The 13,126-nt window shown below is 34.7% G+C and overlaps 1 pseudogene; it reads left to right on the top strand.

Moving 5' to 3' along the window:
- The window catches only part of LOC102285312 (arylacetamide deacetylase-like 2), a 42,410-nt pseudogene that overhangs the window by 14,134 nt on the left and 15,150 nt on the right, over window positions 1-13,126 (top strand).

Genomic DNA, 13,126 nt, shown 5'->3' with positions numbered 1-13,126 from the left:
ACATTCCAGGATGTCTGACTCTAGGTGGGTTGTGAAGATTATCTGGGTTGTGAAGATTTTTTTTGTATAGTTCTGTGTATTCTTGCTTTTACTTTGAAGTTTTGTTCATATGCTCAGAACACCTTACAAAAGTTTGAAATTTGATTATGATTTGAGAATTCTCTGAATTTCTAGGATTTGTGGTAAGTACATCACAAATGTCACAGTTTTGCCAAAATATTGTGACCAGGTGCTGACAAACTGGAGTTGGGGTTAACTGGGAAGAGAGGAGTGTGTGTGTGTGTGTCCACTGGAGGGAGAGCTGATGGCTTGTGTGCCAAGCATGACAAAATAAACATGTCCATCTAAGTCCATACACTGATTTCCAAGAACCTCTCTCAAAATGTAGTTGCTTTTCATTACATTCTGTCTTAAATGTCAAGGTTATTGGACCATTTCATAATGTATTGGACCATTTCATAATCAAAGAATATGGAGATTTGGAGGAACCATATTATTCAGTGTTGTGGTTTTAGAGAGTCAATACATCTATCCCTTTCTTTATCCCCTGAAATATTAACCAGTTGAAATATTAACACAAAATTCAAATATATTGAAGTTAATACATAACCATTATTTCTAAAGAAAGCTTTGGAGAATGTGCATTGAGGTATACACATCACTCAAGTTAAGACTAACCCATATGAAACTTGCTACCTTGATGAGTAGAGCAGAAGAAAACACAACAAGCCACGGAAGGTTTTGGGGAGGATCATTGTGTACAGACAGCAGATGGCATGAGAAAATCAGAGGGGGTTGAAGTTGAACCCAGCTTCTCTCTCACAGAACACCAATTAACAAAATCATCTTTTGACTCCTGGAAGACATTACTGCAGAGTGTGTCATGGTGATTCAGGTCCCTCTGCATAGAAACAGGAAAAGGAAATAAATGTTTCTATGTGACACTGACAAGTCACATTTCTTTCCAAGGTCATACTTATAATCATTTCTCTTGCTTTTTAATTACAGGGAGTACTTTGACACTTATTTCTTTATTTCAGAGCATAAGACTTTTGACTTCTGAACAGATGGACGGCAAGCAAGCTTGGTTGTGGGAGTGGAGTAAAGAGAATTTTTTTTTTTTTGTCACTGTGATTTTTGCCTTTATCCAGTAGAGATGTGATTTCCAAATCAAATCAGTTATGCCTCAAATAGATTTTTTTAATTAATGTATTTTATTCATCCCCATTGCAACATAGATCTTCAAGAGGATCTAGTATGTCATTACTTTTCTGTGATTGTGAGAATTTCTGAGTGACATCCCAGGGTGAGCATTTTTAGAAAAGACTATTGCTCTAGACACATAAAATTTAGGTTATATAAGGTTTTAATTATACCCCAAGTAATCCAGCTAGATAGGAAGAAATTAATAAACTATTACACACTGGGATAGTATGCTGTATTAAGACTAATAATAAAATGTTTTAACTTACAGTAATTCTTGTTTGGAAGTAATAGAGGAGGGAAAATTTGGGAATAGCTGAGAATTTTAAGCCACTCTTTGGAAAAGTGATTTTGCATTCTGTATTTTGCAAGGGCATACCAGAATATCTTAGGACAGGTCCGTATTTTCTTACTCATGCTGGAAATAGTCTGGATATCCGGATATCCAGATATCATAGTCTGGATATCTGAAGCCAACATTCCCAGGAGGAATTCTTCCCCCTCTTCCCTTTTCCCCTTTTTATAGTAACAAAATTATCCTTAGAGACTTCCAATCCAACAGTTCTTAGATGACATAGTGGTATCATTGTGACATTTGTAGTTGGTGGCAGTGGTTTTTCAGTTGGAAGCTATGAAAGTTTAGAGAGAAAACAGATTAAAAATGGGTCATCTAAGCAGTGATTTCTGTCCTTGTTGTTATGGTTACATATAGAACAAGGAAAAACTTCTATTTTCAGGGATACTTCTAACTTATAATATTAGGATATTCTTTCTACCTCCATAGCTTTTGGAGTAATCTAAATCATTGATTTTAAATCTGTTTTAATACAGTGATATTTTTGTGCTTTGCTTATGTTGTCTATCAGATCCTTATGATTTTTATTGTTTTTAGCTCTAAAAGCTTAAATGTACTGTATTTAAACTAGAAACCAACATCTTTTGGTACATACCTATGTTTAAATTATACATTGTTTAGGATTTTCTAAATATAAATTATAATAAACATATAAGAATTATCTCACCAATATTTAATGTTAAGTACAAATACTTACTAATTTTAGCATTCTGAAGAATGAAAAGAAAAAGTTAGCCCTGAGAACAGGTTAACAGAAGTACTCTCCTGTTTTTACTGGTCCACACATGTTGGGGGAAAATCCATTTGTATCCATTAAAGGGATGGTAAGATAGTTTACCTTGCAAATGAATTGATCAATACCAGAAACAAGCAAGCTCTCTAGCATATCTAAATACTATTTATATTTCAAAAAAATTATTTAGAATCAATTCCTGTGCATTATTCATAATGAGGTATGTGCATTGCCAGTCTGTATAATTTTTATCTAATTGCTTTGAAAAAATTGAACATTTGCCTAGAGTATGCTCTAGATCTACTGCCTTCAAAAATTCATATGCTTTTTTATTTTTAATGCTTAGATTGCTAGTTACATTGAGAATATGACATGAGCTATAGGGCATTTCCAATCCAAAATATACTTGCACTAAATTCATGTTTATGTTCTCGAGAGTTTTAATACTCTCCATACTTATCCTGGGCAATGCCATCCATGGACCTCAGATACAAGGTTGAAAACTTTAACATCAATTTTGAGTCATTCACATAAGAAGTTAGTAGAGAACTCAGTTTTGGTATTTGGAAGATTAAACAAGAGAACATGGTGTTAAATTGCATCCATTTGGTGTTTGAAAGCTACATTCACAGATAGAGCCATAAACCGTACTTTAAAAAATTGTTTAAATAAAATTGTTTTGTTTTAAAGCTATAGATTAGCCAGCCCCTCAACACCACTTTCCTGCTCCATTTCAAGATAGCATCACTGCAGTCAAGTTTTTTCTTCAGGATAAAATTCTTACAAAATATGGAGTGGATCCTATCCAAATTGGTATTTTAGGAGACAGTTCTGGGGGCACCTTAGCAGTGGCAGTGACTCAACAGGTACACCCTTGTCTTTTATTGGGAAGTGGAGTTCAAAGCTCATTTTTTTCCCCCATGCAGACACCCTGTTCCTCCAGCAGTATTCACTGAAAAGACTATCCTTTCTCATTAGATTACAGTGATGCTTGAGTGTAAAACAAAGACCATAACATGACTATTTCTGACTTCTCTCTTCTGTTCCATTGATCTATATATTTTACCCTTATGCTAATACCATGCTGACTTCAGCTTTGTTCTTATCTTCACAATTGTTTCTTGTGTTCCATGTCTTTTCCATCAAAATAATAGGATATTTTGTCAATTTCTAAGAAAGAACCACTAATAGGATTTTGATTGGTATTGCATTAAACCTATAAATTTAGGGGAGGAATGATATCTTACCATTATTGAGACTTTCAAGTAATGCATAAGGTCCTCTTCAACTTCCTAAATAATATATTATTTTTTCAATGCTGAAGTCTTGCAAATCTTTTCTTGAATTCATCCCTGACTTATTTTGGAACTTAATCTAAAATAAAATTTTTCAAATGTTCATTGAGAGTGTACAAGAATACATTTCATTTTTACTTTGACCTTCCCAATCATATCCTTGAAAGTTTCACTCATATATTCTTCTTCTTTTTTTTTTACATTTCCTAGGATTTTCTCAGAGAAGGCAATGGCACCCCACTCCAGTACTCTTGCCTGGAAAATCCCATGGATGGAGGAGCCTGGTGGGCTGAAGTCCATGGGGTCACTAAGAGTCTGACACAACTGAGTGACTTCATTTTCACTTTTCAGTTTCATGCGTTGAAAGAGGAAATGGCAACACACTCCAGTATTCTTGCCTGGAGGGAGAATCCCAGGGACCGGGGAGCGTGGTGGGCTGCCGTCTATGGGGTCACACAGAGTCGGACACTCCTGAAGCGACTTAGCAGCAGCAGCAGGATTTTTTACAAAAACAATCATAACTTCTGTAACCAGAGACAGAAACTCTCTGGAGAGAGTTTTAATTCCTCTTTTCCAGTCTTTATGCTTTGCTTTTCCCTCTTATTAGTGTACTGGCTAGGGCTTCCAGGAATATTGATTACAATTATCTTGCTCTGGATCTTAGGAGAACATTGTTCAATGCTTCACTAAAAAAAAACTGAAGAGTTTTCATAGCTGGCTTTTGTTATATTGAAAGTCCCTTCTATTCCCAGTTTGCTGATAGTTTTTTGCATAAATGGTTACTGAATTTGCCAAATGTTTATAATGCAACTATTGAAATCACAGTGTGACTTTTCTTCTTTATTCTTTCAACGTGTTGAATTATGTCAGTTGACTTTCAGATTTTTTCTATCTTTTTTTTTTTTTGTTGTTCCATTCTGTGTTTTTTTTTTTTTTAAATTAATTTTAAATTTTATTTTATTTTTAAACTTTACAATATTGTGTTAGTCATCTTTCAATTTTATTTATTTTTTTTTTTACTTTACAATATTGCATTGGTTTTGCCATACATCAACATGCATCCGCTACGGGTGTACACGTGTTCCCCATCCTGACCCTCCCTCCCACCTCCCTCCCTTACCATCCCTCTGGGTCATCCCAGTGCACCAGTGCACCAGCCCCAAGCTTCCTGTACCCTGCATCAACCTGGACTGGCAATTCGTTTCTTATATGATATTATACATATTTTAATGTCATTCTCTAAATCATCCTAAATTATGCTTGCATTCCAAGCACGAGCCTCACTGGGTTATGGTGAATTAAAATGTTCATGTATTGTTGGTTTTCACTTGCTAAAATTAAAAATCTGTGGGTTTTGAGGAATTTATTTCTACTTATTAAAAATTCTGTGTCAGGTTTTGATATGTGTTATATTAGCCCCATTAAATCATTGGGGAAGAAATCCAACTCCTTTAAAAGAAAAAGTTTTTCTTCTTCAGTTTGAAAATAAAATACTCAGGGTTGGAAGGAAGATTATATATACATACATATGTTTATATCTTATATACACATAGACACATGCAAATATATGTACACACATGTTTATATTTTATATATACACAGACACATGCAAATATATATATATATGTACATATCCATAAACATAAGCCTATATGTGTAAGCCAATATGTAACATCACATACACACACATAAACCCCTAGATGTGGAGCCAGATTGGTAAGGATGATAGCAAAGCTTCTTCTTTGGCTGTGCACCCACGCTTCCTTTCAACCAAAGATGCTTCACTTTAATCCCCTTCATGTATACAGTTCTATATAAATTGCCTTGGGGAAAAAGACAATTTCATTGCCCAAAGAAAGTTTGCAAACCATTAAACCTGTTGATTCTTGAGATCTCTTCCAATCTGAACTGATTTGTATTTGAAAAAGGATCTTGCTGAGGTGGAGTGTGAAGTGTGGTAGAGAATGAAAGTTGAGGACTGTATCTTCTTTGAGATTATTATTCCAATTGCTATACCAAGTCATATAGCAATCTGATCTTGAATCTTACCTAAAACTAGTTTTATGGCTGTAGAGATTTTGAAAACTGTCCAGCAATTACCCAATAATCATCAGGCAACATCTTGCCACACTTACAATTTCTGCTTCTACATTATAATATTTGCTTGGTTTTGTAAGTGAAGGAGCTTTAGAAATGACAATTAGATGTACTCCTGGAGACTTACAAAGATGTGAAGACCTGCTTTATAGCTTTCTGGCAGGGCAATCCTAAATACTAACAAAGCCACTTTGGAGGCAATGCTCAGTAATGCAATTCTCAGTAAAGTTTGTAGTGTGGTGAATTAAAATTTGAAATTATTGTAGTCTTATTAATTAATTATTCAAGAAGATAGTATCTCTTTAACTTTCTATCTGTCCAAAGAGATTGCTACAGCTGAAAATAGTGCATCAGAACTCAGTATGGTTAAATAACATAAAAAGATCATTTCCTTTACCCTTTTCCTGTTTATTTTTATGACTATACTTCAAGTTACTCATCTTCATGGTTTGCTAAGCTTTCTATAAGAGATATTTTAATCAAAAAGTTTTACTTGTTCTAGGATTATTCTTGATCTGGGTCATCAGAATGAACTCCTACTTTGTAATATATTATAAATCTTTTTTTTTCCAAAATGTCATGATCCTGTGTTTAATAATACGTTACCTATTTATGGCCTGAAAAACTCAGTTTCAATAAGAATACACCACTGAGAGATCAATATTGTTTGTATCGCTGAGAAGACCTCAAGAAGGAATATTAGATTTGTCTTTCTTATAGGTATACAAAAGATGACTCATTGTTTCATATAAAATTACAATATAAAAGATGTTTGCCTGGGTTAGGAGGGCAAATAGAGTCTTACATAACTTTATTTTGTGGAACTTTTCCATTTTCAATTATATTACCATAATTAAAAGACAATGACTACTACTATAATTTCAAATTTTTTTTTTTACATAATGTGTTCTAAAATCATTAATGTTGCTGGCCTGTCACAATGATCTGGATGGTCAATATAGTCAAGGAAACTCTTCTGAACATAGTCACTTATTCTTTAAGAGGAACAAAATTTTTAAATGTAATCACAGCATTTAAATCCAATTAAATAAGCCATTTAATCCATTTTTAATCTATGCATTATTTTTATTTATTTAGGATCATAAATATCTTTTAATTTTAGAAAATAATATAAATTAATTTGATATTTTGAGGTAATCATTAAGTTCCCTCTGATCAACTTTTAAAAACTATGTACTTCAATATAGGTAATTTAAAAGGAAACTGTGATATAAGATATCTGTATTTATTAAAGTTTATAGTTTGTCTTTTCTAAATATACTATTCCTACTAATTTAGATCGTTTGTCATAAGGTGGTAATCTGACTTATAATAATATTTTTATGGCAACATATGATCTTATATATTTGACACATCTTTAAAAATATTTTTAAGATTTTCTTTACAAAAAAGTCTTAATAGTAAATATTAATCAGAAACTGTAATTAATGAGGACACTCTATTGACTGACTTGTAGCAACCTTGTTACTGCCATTTTTGTTTGCTTATTTCCATGTAGTCCGAACATCTCAGTGTTGCACAGATTACCTGAAATCCATTGAAAGCAGAAACATTTGTCCTCTTCCATGAATACTTTATCACCATTGCTCTGGGAGCTACTATTCATCTGTGCTAATCAAATCCAAATGAATTGCATAAGCCACTGGATGGTGTCTGTCATCGATTGTTAACCTTGAACTGAGTAACTCTCTACTCAAGACAGACGGATTCCTCAATTCTTCTCTTTTGGGTGAATTAGCAGAATCTCCTTCTCTCCTAAATTCATCAAGTGGAACATATGTCCAGGGAAAGCAACTTTTCTTGGGATATCCATCCTGGTCTCAGGAAAAAATTTATCTTAATAAGAGTGACAGATTAAATAAAGATTGGCTAACTTCCTCAGGTCTATAAAACCAAAACACCTATATCAATACAGCAAGTTAAGTTTGACATTTAAAAGGCTTGGAAATTATTATCTTTTAACATTTGAAAGCTGTTTAACTGTGACAAAATTGCCTTACTCTAAAGTAACAGATGGGACTTCCCAGGGGCGCTACTGGTAAAGAACCCACCTGCCATTGCAGGAGACGTTGGTTTGAACCCTGCATTGGAAAGATCCCTGGAGAAGGGCATGGCAACCCACTCCAGTATTCTTGCCTGGAGAATCGCATGGACAAAGGAGCCTGGTGAGCAACAGTCCATAGGGTCAACTTGGCAGGTAAGAAATTGTTTTGCTCCATACTGACACCAGATATTTAACCATCATAATTTTCTTTGTCTCAAATTTGGATTGTTTTCTTCCTCATCCGTGGGAAACAATATTCACAATTATGATAGAATTGATTTGTCACTAACATGTGTTTGCCTCGTAAGAGTTGAATCAACTATAGCTGTTTCAATGCCACAGAATTTTAGATTCCCGTTCTTGTATGATTATGTTGAGGGTGATTTTAGTACTCAATTTCTTTATAGTCCAACTCTCACATCCATACATGACCACTGGAAAAACCATAGCCTTGACTAGATGGACTTTTGTTGGCAAAGTAATGTCTCTGCTTTTTAATATGCTGTCAGGTTGATCATAACTTTTCTTCTAAGGAGTAAGCATCTTCTTATTTTATGACTGCAGTCACCATCTGCAGTGATTTTGGAGCCCAAAAAAATAGTCTGCCACTGTTCTACTATTTCCCCATCTATTTGCCGTGAAGTGATGGGACTGGATGCCATGATCTTCGTTTTCTGAATGTTGAGCTTTAAGCCAACTTTTTCACTCTCCTCTTTTACTTTCATCAAGAGGCTCTTTAATTCTTCTTCACTTTCTCCCATAAGGGTGGTGTCATCTGCATATCTGAGGTTATTGATATTTCTCCCGGCAATCTTGATTCCAGCTTGTGTTTCTTCCAGTCCAGCCTTTCTCATGATGTACTCTGCATATAAGTTAAATAAACAGGGTGACAATATACAGCCTTGACGTACTCCTTTTCCTATTTGGAACCAGTTTGTTGTTCCATGTCCAGTTCTAACTGTTGCTTCCTTATCTGCATACAGATTTCTCAAGAGGCAGGTCAGGTGGTCTGGTATTCCCATCTCTTTCAGAATTTTCCACAGTTAATTGTGATCCACACAGTCAAAGGCTTTGGCACAGTCAATAAAGTAGAAGTTTTTTCTGGAACTCTTGCTTTTAGATGATCCAGCAGATGTTGGCAATTTGATCTCTGATTCCTTTGTCTTTTCTAAATCCAGCTTGAACATTTGGAAGTTCATGGTCACGTACTGTTGAAGTCTGGCTTGGAAAATTTTAAGCATTACTTTGCTAGCATGTGAGATGCGTTGACTCATTGGAAAAACCCTGATGCTGGGAGGGATTCGGGGCATGAGGAGAAGGGGACGACAGAGGATGAGATGGCTGGATGGCATCACCAACTCAATGCACATGAGTTTGGGTGACTCCGGGAGTTGGTGATGGACAGGGAGGCCTGGCATGCTGCATTCATGGGGTCGCAAATAGTTGGACACGACTGAGCAGCTGAACTGAACTGAGATGAGTGTAATTGTGCAGTTTTGAACATTCTCTGGCATTGCCTTTCTTTGGGTTTGGAATGAAAATTTACCTTTTCCAGTCCTGTGGCCACTGCTGAGTTTTCCAAGTTTGCTGACATATTGAGTGCAGCACTTTCACAGTATCATCTTTCAGGATTTGAAATAGCTTAACTGAATTCCATCACTTCCCTTAGCTTTGTTCATAGTGATGCTTCCTTCCTAAGGCCCATTTGACTTCACATTCCAGGATGTCTGACTCTAGGTGGGTTGTGAAGATTATCTGGGTTGTGCAGATTTTTTTTGTATAGTTCTGTGTATTCTTGCTTTTACTTTGAAGTTTTGTTCATATGCTCAGAACACCTTACAAAAGTTTGAAATTTGATTATGATTTGAGAATTCTCTGAATTTCTAGGATTTGTGGTAAGTACATCACAAATGTCACAGTTTTGCCAAAATATTGTGACCAGGTGCTGACAAACTGGAGTTGGGGTTAACTGGGAAGAGAGGAGTGTGTGTGTGTGTGTCCACTGGAGGGAGAGCTGATGGCTTGTGTGCCAAGCATGACAAAATAAACATGTCCATCTAAGTCCATACACTGATTTCCAAGAACCTCTCTCAAAATGTAGTTGCTTTTCATTACATTCTGTCTTAAATGTCAAGGTTATTGGACCATTTCATAATGTATTGACCATTTCATAATCAAAGAATATGAGATTTGGAGGAACCATATTATTCAGTGTTGTGGTTTTAGAGAGTCAATACATCTATCCCTTTCTTTATCCCCCTGAAATATTAACCAGTTGAAATATTAACACAAAATTCAAATATATTAGTTAATACATAACCATTATTTCTAAAGAAAGCTTTGGAGAATGTGCATTGAGGTATACACATCACTCAAGTTAAGACTAACCCATATGAAACTTGCTACCTTGATGAGTAGAGCAGAAGAAAACACAACAAGCCACGGAAGGTTTTGGGAGGATCATTGTGTACAGACAGCAGATGGCATGAGAAAATCAGAGGGGGTTGAAGTTGAACCCAGCTTCTCTCTCACAGAACACCAATTAACAAAATCATCTTTTGACTCCTGGAAGACATTACTGCAGAGTGTGTCATGGTGATTCAGGTCCCTCTGCATAGAAACAGGAAAAGGAAATAAATGTTTCTATGTGACACTGACAAGTCACATTTCTTTCCAAGGTCATACTTATAATCATTTCTCTTGCTTTTTAATTACAGGGAGTACTTTGACACTTATTTCTTTATTTCAGAGCATAAGACTTTTGACTTCTGAACAGATGGACGGCAAGCAAGCTTGGTTGTGGGAGTGGAGTAAGAGAATGATTTTTTTTTTTTTTTTGTCACTGTGATTTTTGCCTTTATCGAGTAGAGATGTGATTTCCAAATCAAATCAGTTATGCCTCAAATAGATTTTTTTAAATTAATGTATTTTATTCATCCCCATTGCAACATAGATCTTCAAGAGGATCTAGTATGTCATTACTTTTCTGTGATTGTGAGAATTTCTGAGTGACATCCCAGGGTGAGCATTTTTAGAAAAGACTATTGCTCTAGACACATAAAATTTAGGTTATATAAGGTTTTAATTATGCCCCAAGTAATCCAGCTAGATAGGAAGAAATTAATAAACTATTACACACTGGGGATAGTATGCTGTATTAAGACTAATAATAAAATGTTTTAACTTACAGTAATTCTTGTTTGGAAGTAATAGAGGAGGGAAAATTTGGGAATAGCTGAGAATTTTAAGCCACTCTTTGGAAAAGTGATTTTGCATTCTGTATTTTGCAAGGGCATACCAGAATATCTTAGGACAGGTCCGTATTTTCTTACTCATGCTGGAAATAGTCTGGATATCCGGATATCCAGATATCATAGTCTGGATATCTGAAGCCAACATTCCCAGGAGGAATTCTTCCCCCTCTTCCCTTTTCCCCTTTTTATAGTAACAAAATTATCCTTAGAGACTTCCAATCCAACAGTTCTTAGATGACATAGTGGTATCATTGTGACATTTGTAGTTGGTGGCAGTGGTTTTTCAGTTGGAAGCTATGAAAGTTTAGAGAGAAAACAGATTAAAAATGGGTCATCTAAGCAGTGATTTCTGTCCTTGTTGTTATGGTTACATATAGAACAAGGAAAAACTTCTATTTTCAGGGATACTTCTAACTTATAATATTAGGATATTCTTTCTACCTCCATAGCTTTTTGGAGTAATCTAAATCATTGATTTTAAATCTGTTTTAATACAGTGATATTTTTTGTGCTTTGCTTATGTTGTCTATCAGATCCTTATGATTTTTATTGTTTTTAGCTCTAAAAGCTTAAATGTACTGTATTTAAACTAGAAACCAACATCTTTTGGTACATACCTATGTTTAAATTATACATTGTTTAGGATTTTCTAAATATAAATTATAATAAACATATAAGAATTATCTCACCAATATTTAATGTTAAGTACAAATACTTACTAATTTTAGCATTCTGAAGAATGAAAAGAAAAAGTTAGCTCTGAGAACAGGTTAACAGAAGTATTCTCCTGTTTTTACTGGTCCACACATGTTGGGGAAAATCCATTTGTATCCATTAAAGGGATGGTAAGATAGTTTACCTTGCAAATGAATTGATCAATACCAGAAACAAGCAAGCTCTCTAGCATATCTAAATACTATTTATATTTCAAAAAATTATTTAGAATCAATTCCTGTGCATTATTCATAATGAGGTATGTGCATTGCCAGTCTGTATAATTTTTATCTAATTGCTTTGAAAAAATTGAACATTTGCCTAGAGTATGCTCTAGATCTACTGCCTTCAAAAATTCATATGCTTTTTTTTTATTTTTAATGCTTAGATTGCTAGTTACATTGAGAATATGACATGAGCTATAGGGCATTTCAATCCAAAATATACTTGCACTAAATTCATGTTTATGTTCTCTAGAGTTTTAATACTCTCCATACTTCTCCTGGGCAATGCCATCCATGGACCTCAGATACAAGGTTGAAAACTTTAACATCAATTTTGAGTCATTCACATAAGAAGTTAGTAGAGAACTCAGTTTTGGTATTTGGAAGATTAAACAAGAGAACATGGTGTTAAATTGCATCCATTTGGTGTTTGAAAGCTACATTCACAGATAGAGCCATAAACCGTACTTTAAAAAATTGTTTAAATAAAATTGTTTTGTTTTAAAGCTATAGATTAGCCAGCCCCTCAACACCACTTTCCTGCTCCATTTCAAGATAGCATCACTGCAGTCAAGTTTTTTCTTCAGGATAAAATTCTTACAAAATATGGAGTGGATCCTATCCAAATTGGTATTTTAGGAGACAGTTCTGGGGGCACCTTAGCAGTGGCAGTGACTCAACAGGTACACCCTTGTCTTTTATTGGGAAGTGGAGTTCAAAGCTCATTTTTTTCCCCCATGCAGACACCCTGTTCCTCCAGCAGTATTCACTGAAAAGACTATCCTTTCTCATTAGATTACAGTGATGCTTGAGTGTAAAACAAAGACCATAACATGACTATTTCTGACTTCTCTCTTCTGTTCCATTGATCTATATATTTTACCCTTATGCTAATACCATGCTGACTTCAGCTTTGTTCTTATCTTCACAATTGTTTCTTGTGTTCCATGTCTTTTCCATCAAAATAATAGGATATTTTGTCAATTTCTAAGAAAGAACCACTAATAGGATTTTGATTGGTATTGCATTAAACCTATAAATTTAGGGAGGAATGATATCTTACCATTATTGAGACTTTCAAGTAATGCATAAGGTCCTCTTCAACTTCCTAAATAATATATTATTTTTTCAATGCTGAAGTCTTGCAAATCTTTTCTTGAATTCATCCCTGACTTATTTTGGAACT

The sequence above is a fragment of the Bos mutus genome, chromosome 1 (assembly GCF_027580195.1).
Source record: "Bos mutus isolate GX-2022 chromosome 1, NWIPB_WYAK_1.1, whole genome shotgun sequence".
Lineage (NCBI taxonomy): Eukaryota > Metazoa > Chordata > Mammalia > Artiodactyla > Bovidae > Bos > Bos mutus.
The sequence above is the reverse complement of the archived record's forward strand: the minus strand, read 5'-3'. Positions and strand labels throughout refer to the sequence as shown.